This window comes from Oryctolagus cuniculus, chromosome 12 (genome assembly GCF_964237555.1).
Source record: "Oryctolagus cuniculus chromosome 12, mOryCun1.1, whole genome shotgun sequence".
Classification (NCBI taxonomy): Eukaryota; Metazoa; Chordata; class Mammalia; order Lagomorpha; family Leporidae; genus Oryctolagus; species Oryctolagus cuniculus.
The window spans coordinates 98,778,954-98,792,193 of NC_091443.1; the positions used below are offsets into that span (position 1 = coordinate 98,778,954).

Consider the following 13,240-nt stretch of genomic DNA (forward strand, 5'->3'; position numbering starts at 1 on the left):
AACTTTTCCCATGGCCTCGGTTGCGTCTTGGGTGTTTTCTGTCCCTGGCCAGCAGTAGCCTTGGTCGCGTCCTTGAGAAGAGGACCTTGACTCACGGCCTCTCTTCTCCAGGTTGTTCGGAAGTGTAAGGTGTGTGTGCAGGAAAACGGGCATGGGGCGCTCGAATTAATTTGCACAGAATCTGGTGAATTTTCACAGACTGCACACAGACAGCTTGATCACAAGTGGGAACAGCCTGGGTTGTTGGGGGTTTGGGGGTGTGGGGCGGGCAGAGCCATGGCATAGTCAGTGAAGCCACTGCCAGCTGTACCAGCATCCCGTATGGGTGTCTTCCTTTTCTGTGATACTTTTCTCTCCTTCCCCTGACAGAGGTAAGTATCCAGAGCTTTTGGATGTATTTCATTACAGAAATATTTCTGTTACACACTCTTTATATATGTAAAGTACTTACCCATTTAATCACCATTTATTTGCTGTGTACCTATTTCATGCAAGACTGTGAGCTTGTCCAGGGCAGGACTTTATCTCTCTGCTTTCATTCCTGTAGTCCCTGGTCACAGTTGGTATTTGATATATGCAGAACTAACAGTGCCCTCACTGCTGCGTCTTGGGACAGGAAGTGATGGTTAATGAAGGCTCTGGTCACAAGAATAAAGGTCGGAGGGACAAGAAAGGATGTTTAACAGAATCAGCATTAATGAAGCACTTTCAGTTGTCAGGCTTCTTAAGGTACCGTTGTCTCATTTCTAAATAACAACACAAGGAGGGGAAGCAAGAGGTTTTTTTGTTTGTTTGTTTTTGTTTTTTTGAATTATACCACATTGTCCTGTCTAATTCTCTTCAAAGGTCTGTGAGGGAGGCACTTCTGATAGCCTTTTAAATATTAGTTAAAGGAAGTGGGAACCTGCCCTAGGCCATATATCAAGATCAGTGAAGTTCCAGTTTAAATCCTGCTTTGCTTGCCCCAGAGCTGTGTCCCTCCTGGGGTTGGAACCTCAGCTTCCATCGGTTCCAGAGTTGGGGTATCAGAGAGGTGGTAGCCAGAGAAAACCAGTGGTCCTAGTCTTTGGGCTTGTCTGTGTGTGGAGCATAAATAACTACAGGGACTTGAGCTGTGTCACTAAGGACCCTTCTTGCTAATGCTGTGGCCTCATGCTGTGATTTGTTAACATAGGTCTTGTGTCCTGGTTCACACCAGTGGGGAGTCTTGAGCTGTTGGCGGGGGGCGGGGGGGTCTGAGGAGGGTACCTTGCCACCCTGGGACTGGAACTGACTTTTAAGAGGGACCTTGAGGTATGAAAGGAGATTTGCTGGTAGGGTTAGGACCAGAGGGTTTGAGGAGTCCTCAAGGTCCCTGGTGATTAGTCTTTTTAAAATTTATTTATTATTTATTTCAAAGGAAGAAAGAAATATTTCATGCGTTAGTTTACTTCCCTAATGCCCTCAACAGCTGGAAAGGTATGTGAAGCCAGGGTCTGGGAACTCAATCCAAGTCTCCCATGTGAGTGGCAGGGATGTAAGTACTTGAGCCATCACCTGCTGCCTCCCAGGTTGGAATAGTAGGAAGCTGGATTCAGGACTTCAGCCAGGACTTGATCCTGGGCACTCTAACATGAGCTGTGGGGATTACAGTAGAGGCTTAGTCGCTATACCAAAAGCCCATCCCTGATTAGTCTTCAGTTCCCTCCTTCAAAGTGTGGCTGGCTACTTGGGAGGGGTTTACCTCACCACTGCTAACTGGGCCTGCTGCACAATTTTGTGAGGACCTTGTTCCAAAGGCAGGGGTAAAGGGCCACTAAAGATACTAAAACATAAAGCTCTTTCCTTTCTTCCACCTACCTCCTTGGCTCAGACTCATGCTCTTTTGACTGGCTTACAAAACACAAGTTCAAAGACAGAGTTTTGAGGATTTTTAAGACACCACCAGCAGAGGTTTAAACCCAGTGCAGGCCCTTCAGAGAGCGAGCCGTGTGACTGTTTCTGTGTGACCATGTAGGCTGCACGCCCATGAGGTTGGCCCTGGCTGCTGAATATAACCCATTGGCTTTAACCAGTCCAGGTCTAATCCTGTGACACTCCAGGGCACCTGGGCAGACTTATGTCTTATTAAATCAGCTCCCTGAGGATTGTGTGGACTAGTTAGTCATACTGTCTCGTGATCACGCTCCTCGATTTTCTTAGAGACCTCTTGTCTTGTCTAGCTAGGACTGGTATCTTTTTCTAGAGTAAGGCTCCTCACCCCTGACCTAGAGCACTGAGAGGAACTGGAATGCTGCTGTGTGGCAGAGACCTCCTGCAAGTTCTCTGAGCAGTACTGGGTCCCCACAGCTCCGCTTAGTGTTTCTATGGTACCACACTTTGAGAACTGTGCTCGCAAATGACTCATGGGACAGTCTGTCCCTGCTCTATTCCTGCTCTGAGCCTGGCAATCAAGGTCCAGACAAGGCCCCTGATAGAAATGTTGCATCCAAGCAGCCCCCTTATAACTAAGGTCACCTCAAGATCCCCACAAATGGATCTTGGACCAGAGGTCAGGACTTTATGTGCAACTTGAACACTTCCTGCCTTGGGAAGTTCACTGCCCCCACCCCAGGACATGTTCTGAGCTGCTTGGTCCTAGGTGTAGAGGCTCTGGCCTCTGGAAATGTACTGAGTTGACTTCTGAGTTTCCAGATGCCAGAAAACATGTAACGGAGTTCCTCGGATCTGTGTGACCACTTGGATATCCAACTGTGATTGCAGACACCCATGGTGAAGACTTTTGAGTGCCGCCTCATGGTGGAGCTGAGTGCTTCCTGCTGGGACTGTGGGATCTTCCTGGGATGCCAGGGTGGCACAGCAAGCCATGGTGCTCTGGAGGCTGTCACTGAATCTGTGTGTAGCTTAGAAGGTAAAACTGTGTCTTTCCAGTAGTATGGAGCAGAGCCTCAGGACGAGGAGATGGTCCTATCAGAACTTGATGCTGGGGCTGGCGCTGTGGCACAGCAGGATAAAGTGTTGGCCTGCAGTACTGGCATCCCATATGGGTGCTGGTTCATGTCCCGGCTGCTCCACTTCTGAGCCAGCTCTCTGCTAAGCCCTGGGAAAGCAGTAGAAGATGACCTGAGTCTTTGGGGTCCTGCACCCGTGTGGGAGACCTAGAAGAAAATTCTGGCTCCTGGCTTTGGATCAGCTCAACACTGGCCATTGGCAGTCATTTGGGGAGTGAACAAGCTGTTGGAAGACCTCTCTGTCTCTGTCTGTCTCTGTCTCTCTAACTCTTTCAAATAAGTAAAATAAATCTTTTTTAAAAAAGAACTTAATGCTAATGTGTGCATTTGTTCTAACTTGGAAAGGAAATCTCATTCCTCTGCTTCAAGTCACCTTGCAATTCAGGAAGGGCAGCATTTTTTTTGCGTTAGGCTTCTTGCTTCTTCTCTGCTGGCTTCTCCCTTGTAAATTATCATGTAGCATCATCCTTTGCTCTGGTAGGATTCATTTTTAAAACTTTTTTTAAGTTTTTCTCTTTCTTTTTCTCTTCTTCATCAGAATAGTTCAGAAAGTTAATGGGAAATGGAATCAAAAGATACCTTTATTTTAGTGTAAAATTTTTTAAGCCCATGCATATTTTTTGTAATACGTATTTTTATATAATGTTTGAAGATCCCTCATGTATCATAACAAGTCTTTACAAATTTTGGTCATTGTCTTGGTCCTTTAGTTATTAGGAATAAATTATTTTGTTAGGTTGAAATTAGCCTATTTGAATTAGTGCCGGATCTCATTTGCTGTGACATAAAGAATTGCTTTATGGATAATGAAAGCACCTTAATGATGTGGTCTAAAGGAGAAAACAATATTACTGAAGCTATTAACACCAGGGGACTTCTCCCTGACCTCTTAACAGTGCCCTGCAAACTGTACATTATTGCACTTTTGAGGATCCAGGGGCTGAAGTCTGGCCTGAAGGTATTTTAGAGAATGCTCCACGTGGGAAAGTCATAAGAAAAACAGAGGAATATAAGTAGCAGTTAATGAGAAGGCAGAAGAGACTTCTAGAATTGAAGTGACCACAAGGTTTGCTGGGATTTTTTGAGCAGCACAGCACTAGGTTGTCTGTGTTGGGCACCAGATACAATCACTACAGCCTTGTGAAGTTAGAAACTATGCCGTTCTGCAGAATTCAGTTTGAGACTCACTAATAGGACTCAGCCTACAAGGAATGCAGATGAGACAGAGCATCTCTGACCTTAACAGAGGCAGTGTGATTGGTCATTCTTTACTTTCCCTTTATATTGCTATAGCAACTTTAAAATGCCTTTTGTTTAAAAACCTGAGGAAATGTATGTGAAAAGTCATTTTGGCAATCTTTGGTCATCAGTAAATTCACCATCTTACGTGTGTTATAACTTACTGAACCCGTGGTACTAGGAACTTGATAGAAGTTTGCAGCATTAGACTACAATTTTCTGCTTGCTCAAAACTGAGGGAGTTGGAGCTTACCCAGCATAATTAGAAATGTACCCTCTATTTGAAGCCTTGGCAAGAACAATAATTTAGTATCGTGGCTGTGTGGCACTGGTAGAATGTGTTGTTCAGTCCTGAGTTTGGGCACCTTGTTTGTTTATGACAGAAAACAGCTTTCAGAAACTTCCTGGTGGATAAAATACCCTTTTCACAATCTGGTGGTTTCATTGCTTTTTTCCTAAAGGTTTAATTTTCCCTTCGAGTGCAGGCATGTTCATTTTATCAAAGCTGGCATTTTCTCTTCTTTAAAAATTAAAGTCTTGAGTATTCTGAAGAAAATTTCGCAACCATTAGGGTATATAAGTGCGTGTCGTGTGAGCATAATTACAAGGATGAAATGCTTTGCTTTTGAGTAGTAGTGGACCAACACTTGGTGTGCTAAGCAACATAGTTTTTATTCTATTTTGTGGTTCAAAGGCTGCTTACTACTGCTCCTGATCTTAGATTATCTTAGTCCTTTTTGTCAAATGGATTTAGAGCGCACAGCACCTTTTTATCCACCTTCTCTCTGAAAAGCAGTGGGAGATAGAGCAACTTTTTTAAAGATTTATTTATTTATTTGCGAGGTAGAGTTACAGAGAGAGAGGTTTTCCGTCCAATGGTTCACTCCCCAAATGGTTGCAATGGCCAGAGGCGAACCGATTCAAAAGCTGGAGCCAGGAGCTTCTTTGAGGTCCCCTACATGGTTTCAGGGGCCCAAGAAGTGAGGCTATCTTCTGCTGCTTTTCCAGGCTATAAGCAGAAAGCTAGATTGGAAGAGTAGCATCGGGGGCACGAACCGCACCCATGAGGGATGCTGGCGCTGCCGGAGGGATGCTTTACCTACTTTACCACGGCGTTGGCCCACAGAGCAAATTTTTAAGCCAAGAGCCAGGAGCCCAAGAGCTGGGCCATCCTCCGCTGCTTTCCCAGGCACATTAGCAGGGAGCTGGATTGGAATCCGAGTACCAGAACTTCTGATGCAGCTATCTGCTAATGTGCCTGGGAAAACAGCGAAAGATGACCCAAATGCTTAGGTTCCTGCCACTCACATGGGAGACTGATTGAGTTCCAGGCTCCTAGCTTTGACCTGCCCATCCCTGGCCATAGTGGTCATTCGGGGAGTGGACCAGCATATGGAAGGTTCTTCTCTGTCTCTCTGTCTTTCTCTAACTCTGACTCTGATTCTACTTTTCAAATAAATAAATCTTTTTAAAAAATCAGCTGTATTCACAATAGCATTAAAACATACTTTAAAACAATTTTTTAAATAAAGCGCACAAGAGTAGTATTGAAAACAACAAAATGTTTTTTGAAAAAATGAGAGATCTAAATCCATGGAAAGATGTGACATGTTTATAGATCAGAAGGTTTCATATTGTTAAAACTGTATTAAGCCCCACATTAATCTACAGATTAAGCACACTTTATCAAAGATCTTGCTGGATTTTTGTTGTTGTTGTCATTGTAGATTTTCACAAGCTGATCCTAAAATCACACAGTAGTATTAGGGAGCCAGAGTTACCAAACTACAATGAAAAAGAAGGTCAGAATGGGAGGACTGACACTTAGCAATTTTAATGATACTCCAGAACTACAGTGATGGAGACAACAGGCGTTAGCATAAAGGTCTACACATCAGTGGAATAGAATTGAGAGTCCAGAAATGTACTTTCACAGTCAACAGATTTTCAACAAGTGTACTAGGACTGTGAAATCAGGAAATAAAAGACATGTTAATGTTTTTTTGTTTGAGCAACTATATATTCAAAGAATGTTTAGACCTCTGCCTCGCACCAAGCACAAAAATTAACTCAAATCACATTATAGCTAGAGCTATAAACTCTTAGAGGCAAGTAGCAAAGTAAGTTTTCCTGATCCTTGGTTAGGTAATGGTTTCTTAGATATTACATTAAAAACATAGTCAACAAAGAAATTAAAAAAAAAAAAACTCAAGCTTTGCTTATGGGAATTAAGTACAAGTACTTTGGAAAACAGTTTGGTAGTTCCTTTAAATATTAAAGATACAGTTACCATATGTCCCAAGAAATATGAAAGCATTGCTATGTAAAAGCTGGTACACAGATGTTTCTAGCAGTATTATTCATCAAAAAGTACAAGTAACCCAAATGTCTATTGATGAATGGATAAATAAAATATGATATATCCATATACTTGAATACTGCTTGGCAACAAAAGTGGACAAAATACTTATACATGCTATCACATGGGAGAATGTTGAACACATTATGCCAATTAAAAGAGGCCAGACACAAAAATCATGTATTGTATGATTCCTTGTATAAGAAAAATTCTTCAAATTTATATGAAGAGAAAGTAGATGAATAGTTGCATAGGACTGGAGCTGGGGTTGGAAATGGGGATTAACTGGTAATGGATATGAAGTTTTTCTTTGGGTTGGTGTAATTTTCTAAAATTGTGTTAGTGACAGCTTTTGAATTTGACAGTCTGTTGATTTGAACACTTCAATGGGTAAATGTCATGGTATGTGACAACTTAATGGAACTGTTTTTATTTTTATTTTTTTTTTTTTAACGATTTATTTGTTTATTCGAAAGTCAGAGTTACACAGAGAGAGGAGAGGCAGAGAGAGAGAGAGAGGTCTTCCATCCGATGGTTCACTCCCCAGATGGCCACAACGGCCGGAGCTGTGCCGATCCGAAGCCAGGTGCCAGGAGCCTCCTCCAGGTCCCCCACACAGGTGCAGGGGCCCAAGGACTCGGGCCATCCTCTACTGCCCTCCCAGGACACAGCAGAGAGCTGAATGGTAAGAGGAGCAGCCGGGACTAGAACCGGCACCCGTATGGGATGCCGGCACTTCAGGCCAGGGCGTTAACCTGCTGAGCCACAGCACTGGCCCCGAGATACACATTTCAAGCCTTGTGTCTCGTGTAGAGCAGATTTCTATGGAACTGTTTTTAAAACCAAGGTATTTCATAGTGGTCAGTAAAATGACAGAAAGCAAGAGTTTTTGAATTGAGCTTTGTATTTCATAGAGATATCTTCAGGGCTGCCTTGGGTATTCAGGGGCCTCCTTTGAACTTCTATATAGATTCCAGTTCCAGATAGGATTTTGATTGGGAAGTGGATTGTACTGCCTTTAAAAAATAAAATGGGAGGCCGACGCCACGGCTCAATAGGCTAATCGGTCCTTCTGTGGCGTCGGCACCCGGGTTCTAGTCCCGATCGGGGCGCTGGATTCTGTCCTGGTTGCCCCTCTTCCAGTCCAGCTCTCTGCTGTGGCCTGGGAAGGCAGTGGAGGATGGCCCAAGTGCTTGGGCCCTGCACCCGCATGGGAGACCAGGAGGAAGCACCTGGCTCCTGGCTTCAGATCAGCGCAGCGTGCCAGCCATAGCAGCCACTTCGGGGGTGAACCAATGGAAAAGGAAGACCTTTCTCTCTCTCTCTCTCTGTCTAACTCTGCCTGTCAAAAAAATAAATAAATAAAATTGAAGCAGTTACTTAACATTCATCTGTTCTCAAGGATTAGTCTTAGCAAAAAACATTTTTTAAAAAAGATCGGTTTATTCATTCATTTAATTTATTTCTATGTGCCTTGTATTTTTCTAGGCATTAGGAGTTACAGTAATAAACATAGAATAAAATTTTACAAGAAAAGTTTTTTTCTCATGCAACGTTTGTTGTGATGGGACACACAATCAGTGAACAACCAAAATAAATAAAATTTCAAGCAATGATAAAGCCCATTTTTGTCTTTATACATGGTAAGTCCATGTAACTATTAAAATAATTTTCCTTTAAAAATGTAGGTTGTATGTACCTGATCACAATGAAGTAGAAATTATTTTTCTTTTGCATTTTGAGTTTTTCGTATAATCTGCTATATCGTTTTCACTTATTAACCACATCTTTTTAATTTTTTGCTGGTTGCTCTAGAGTTTACAATTTTTATCTGTAATTTACTGTTATGTAGCTTTTAAATCTTTTTGTAAAAGATGCTTTAAGCAGTGTATATTCATTTCAGTCTTTCTCCTCATTCTATTACTGTCTTATGTTTTATAGTTATATGGATATAGTAATCTCTACATTTTTTAAAAAGGCTTATTTATTTATTTGCAAGACAGAGCTACAGAGAGGCAGAGGCAGAGAGAGAGAGGTCTTCCATCAGCTGGTTCACTCCCCAAATGGCTGCAGTGGCTGGAGCTGTGCTGATCCGAAGCCAGGAGCCAGGAGCTTCTTCTGGGTCTCCCACGTGGGTGCAGAGGCCCACAGACTTGGGCCATCCTCTACTGCTTTCCCATGCCATAGCAGAGAGCTGGATCAGAAGTGGAACAGCTGGGATTTGAACCAGCACACATATGAGATGCTGGCACTGCAGACTGGGGTCTTAACCTGCTATGCTACAGCACTGTCCCAATCTCTACATTTTTAATTTTGCTTTTAGCTTTCAGTTATCTTTTAAAAAGCTTAAAAGCACAAATCCAGTTAAATTTATATATTTTCCTAAATTCACGATGTACAGTGCTCTTTAATCTTTTTCACCATGTTTTCACCTGATAACATTTTCCATTTTTCTCTTTCTAGCTTTTTTCTTTGTGAAGTTGAAGTCTTCTGAACACAAACTCTCTTTTGTTTGGTTTTAAAAAGTTTGGTTCCATTTTGAATGACTTTTTCATTGCATGTAGACTACCAGAAAAACAGTTTAGTTTTTATTCTGAATGTGAAGATGTTCTTCCACCAGCTTCTGGTTTGTATTCTTTCTCATGAAAAGTTAACAGTAACTCTTGTGTCTTCCCTGTGTATATTTTTTTCTTCCCCCTGGCTCCTACCCACTGCTCTGTAAGAATTTCTATTTATCACTGGTTTTCAGGTATTTCATTATTGTGTGTCTTTTTTAAAAATTCTGTTTGAAATTTGTTGATTTTCTCTCTACCCACCCTCCCTCATTTATATTCGAGTTGTTATTTTTTAAGTAATTTGGCAAATTTTAAATAGTGTATCTTCAATACCTCCTTCTGTGCCTTTGATGACTTGTGTGTTGTGTTGCTTGTTGTTGGCCTTGTTTACTGAGACTGTTTCAGCTCCTCCCCACCAACTGCAGCCATGGTTCAGTTGGTATCGTTTCTATTCCCCTGACTTCAAACTCACCAATCTTTTATTTCATTTCAGGTGCTTTTAACTCTAGGTGTTTGTTCTATTTTGTATGTTTTCATGTAGATCCACTGTCCTTGAGGCTCTTCAAATCCTCTAATGTCTATCTGTGCGCATAGTTAATATGTGAAAGTTCACTGGAAGCCCTGAGTATTCCATTTTCTCTTTGATTGCTGCATCTCTTTACATGGTTTGCTTTTTCTCCTGGTTGAGCATGCATTTTCCTTTAAAAAGTATATTCTTGCAGCAAACTACATTACACATCAACCTGCAATGATCAAGCCTGGCTTTGAGGTTTTTTGTTCTTGTGTTGTGAATAGTCGTCTTCCTTGCTGGGTTTATTTAACTCTAATGCCAGCATGTGGGCTTCCATGGTTTCTGCTGAATGCACAGGCATGGACTGAACTGTCCATGGGGCTCTGATGCCTTCCAGCCCTGTGTGCTCTAGCAGTTGCTCATGCAGTGTCATGGCAGTCATATACAGCTTGGCATTTAGAGTCCAGGGGGTGCATATGCAGATTTCTGAACTTCAGCCTTAAAACCCTTTCCTTTTTGCGTTTTTCGTGCAAATTCCCCTGACTTCTCCTCATCTGACAAAATTATGTAGCCTGTCTTCCATGGTATGCTTGGTGCTTAGGGATGCCAGTGTAGTGACAGAAAACACTTGTTTCTCCTGTTTTCTTTTGTTTTTCCATTGTTTACTGCAGGAAGGCTGGTCTAGTGCTAGTTACTCCACACTGACTGGCCACGCCTTCTTTGTTGCGATTGTTTGTTGTTTCCTTTGTTAATGCAATGACTTCCCCCTGCCATACCATATTCCCATATCTCTCCCTACCTTGTCATATTTCCATATCTAGAACAAATTCTGATGCATAGTAAGTACTTAGTAAGTGCTGGCTGAATACGTTAGCCTGCAGTTAATCTTTGTTCAGTCACTCCTTCGCTGTCTCCAGTGTGCATTTCAGTGTGCCTTAATCTCCCCTAGTCTTAAACAGCCACCTCTAGACCTGCTGATGCTTAATCTTCACCCTGCTTCAGTCTTGACTTCACCCAGCAGCAGCTCCCTTGCATTTGTCCTCACCAGCCTTACTTAAGGGTCACTGTTGCTGCGATCAATGAACCTGTCTCAGCCCTAATCCCCCTTGATTCCTAATGGCATTGGACACTCTTGACGCTCGTGGAAATCTCTCTACCCTTGACTTTCTTGATGCAATAGGTTTCTACTTCCTTTCTTTCAGGGTGTCCCCTACTCATCTGGCTTCTTTTTCTCTTACCAGGCACTCTTGGGGTACTGTCTATGGTCTTTGTCTAATTCCTCACATTGTTATGTAGCACTCTCAGATGCGTCCATCACATAAATTGCCATCTGGAAGCTGGTGTTTTTAAAATGCATATTTTCATGGCCACACACTCTTAGCAGTTTCAGATTGAGGTAGAGGTCTGGCTGTTGACTTCCTTGTCCCTCAGGCTCGCAATCTCAGTGTGCTCCGTATTGAAATAACCATTGCTCTTACCCCTCTGACATTCTCGTTTCTCGAGATTGCAGCTTACTTAGCTCTCTCTGATTCTGACGGTCTTCTCCTGATTCTTCAGCACATTCTGTGCTTTATCTTTCTTAACACCTAGAGTCTTGGTTTTGAAAGAGCCTTGGAATGCACTGGCAGGGCCCCACGTCTGTTTCCCTCACTGAAGGAAGTTCTTTTTAAAATTTGTACTTGAGAAGCAGAGAGGGACACGAAGCGAACACGCTCCCATTCACTGGTTCCCTCCCCAAATGCTTGCAAGAGCCAGTTGTGAAGCTGGGAGCTGAGAACTGTACCCGGGTCTCCTGTGTGAGGAGCAGGCACCTATCACTTGAGCCAAACTGTTGCCTTCTCGGGAAGTCACTAGTGTTGGCAGAAAGCTGGAGTGGCGCATCCAGCACATGGGACACAGGCATCCCAACCAGCACCCTACCTGCTAGGCTGCATGTCAGACTTGAATTTCTTTGATGGCAGGAATAGTTGTTCTCAGTAAGTGCTTAGCATATATTTATGGATGGGCACAGGAAGTGAATACTTCTTTCATTGAATGTGAGATGTAGTTTATTCTTCTGCTTTTGAGCAATACATACATGTACTGCGTTTTAGTAATTTCTGGGAATAGCTGCGGTACTGAATGCAGGTCATGGCAGCCCGGAAGCAGTAACAAACTCGATGTTTCACGGCAACCTCAGGAATGAGGTGTGTCTGTGCCTGTGGGCTGTAGATGCATTCACCCCTCTGCCTTAAAAAGTAACCAGGATTTAGGAGCACAGTTTCAGACAGTGGTATTTGCAGATTGACTTGAACCCCAGGATACAGGTAGCGTAAATGCAGGAGAGTGTTTGGGCTTTTTGTGTTGTTTTTCTCATATTAATGATGAGTGTCTGGGCTAACCCTGGAGCCAGAGCTCCTTGGTTTTAAATTCCAGTTCTGCCAAGTTTTACCTTTCTATGTTTCAATTCCCTTGCCTGTGAATTGGGGGTAGTGATAAAACACGCCTTCTGAGAGGGAATGTTTCAAAGCACTGAAAGTGGGACTGGTACACAATAATGGTTGTTTAGGGGGTTGGGGAATACTTAAACCACGCTGAGGCTTTTTTGACACCTCCGTCTTACAGACTCAAAGCTGAGATGTGAACAGCTGGGTGTTCTTCAGGGCCTCTCAAGTAACAACAGTGGTCTCTTGGTCTCACCCATGCCCAACTGCTTGCTCTCTGACCACCAGTTCTCCCTAACATCACAGGGCAGACCCCACTTTGGGGCTTTCCTGCCGTGGGTCCTTGGGAGGACTTCTGTAAGAAAAGCAACATGACAGGAAGAGAGAGCCCTCTAGACACATAGAAAATGAATGGTTGGAATCTACATTTTAGAGAAGAGAATGTTTAGAATTCAATTCAGGCTGCACATCACCTGGTGGGCTTTAAAAATTATAGATGACGGCCGGCGCCGTGGCTCAATAGGCTAATCCTCCACCTAGCGGCGCCGGCACACCGGGTTCTAGTCCCGGTCGGGGCACCGGATTCTGTCCCGGTTGCCCCTCTTCCAGGCCAGCTCTCTGCTATGGCCCAGGAGTGCAGTGGAGGATGGCCCAAGTGCTTGGGCCCCTGCACCCGCATGGGAGACCAGGAGAAGCACCTGGCTCCTGGCTTCAGATCGGCGCCGTGCGCTGGCCGCAGCGGCCATTGGGGGGTGAACCAACCGCAAAAGGAAGACCTTTCTCTCTGTCTCTCTCTCTCGCTGTCCACTCTGCCTGTCAAAAATAATAAAATAAAAAATTTTAGATGTCTGGGTCTTACCTCAGACTAATTAAATCAGAATCCCTGTTGGTTAAGGGTCAGGTACTTAGCAAAGCTCTCTGGTGGTTCAAACATATCTGTGGTAGACAACCATGGACATAGAGCTGGAATTGGGCTCATTTATTATCTTGTTCCTCCAGATTTTCTTAAGGGATTGCCTTATCCAGAGTAGATCTCATAGTGTTTTCCATGTGCTTGGACCAGAGGATTTTTTTGCTCTGTAGCTTTGCAAACCACTGTTTGCTGGCAAGGGATGAACACTATGCAAGGTGAGGCAGGAGCCAGCATGTCTCAAAGAGTTTAA

At 43.4% G+C, this 13,240-nt stretch overlaps 1 long non-coding RNA gene across 29 annotated transcripts in view; it reads left to right on the top strand.

Annotated features, from left to right (window-relative positions):
- Window positions 1–13,240, top strand: part of LOC103346136 (uncharacterized) — a 331,605-nt gene that overhangs the window by 50,104 nt on the left and 268,261 nt on the right. The gene's annotated exons all lie outside the window — the stretch shown is intronic.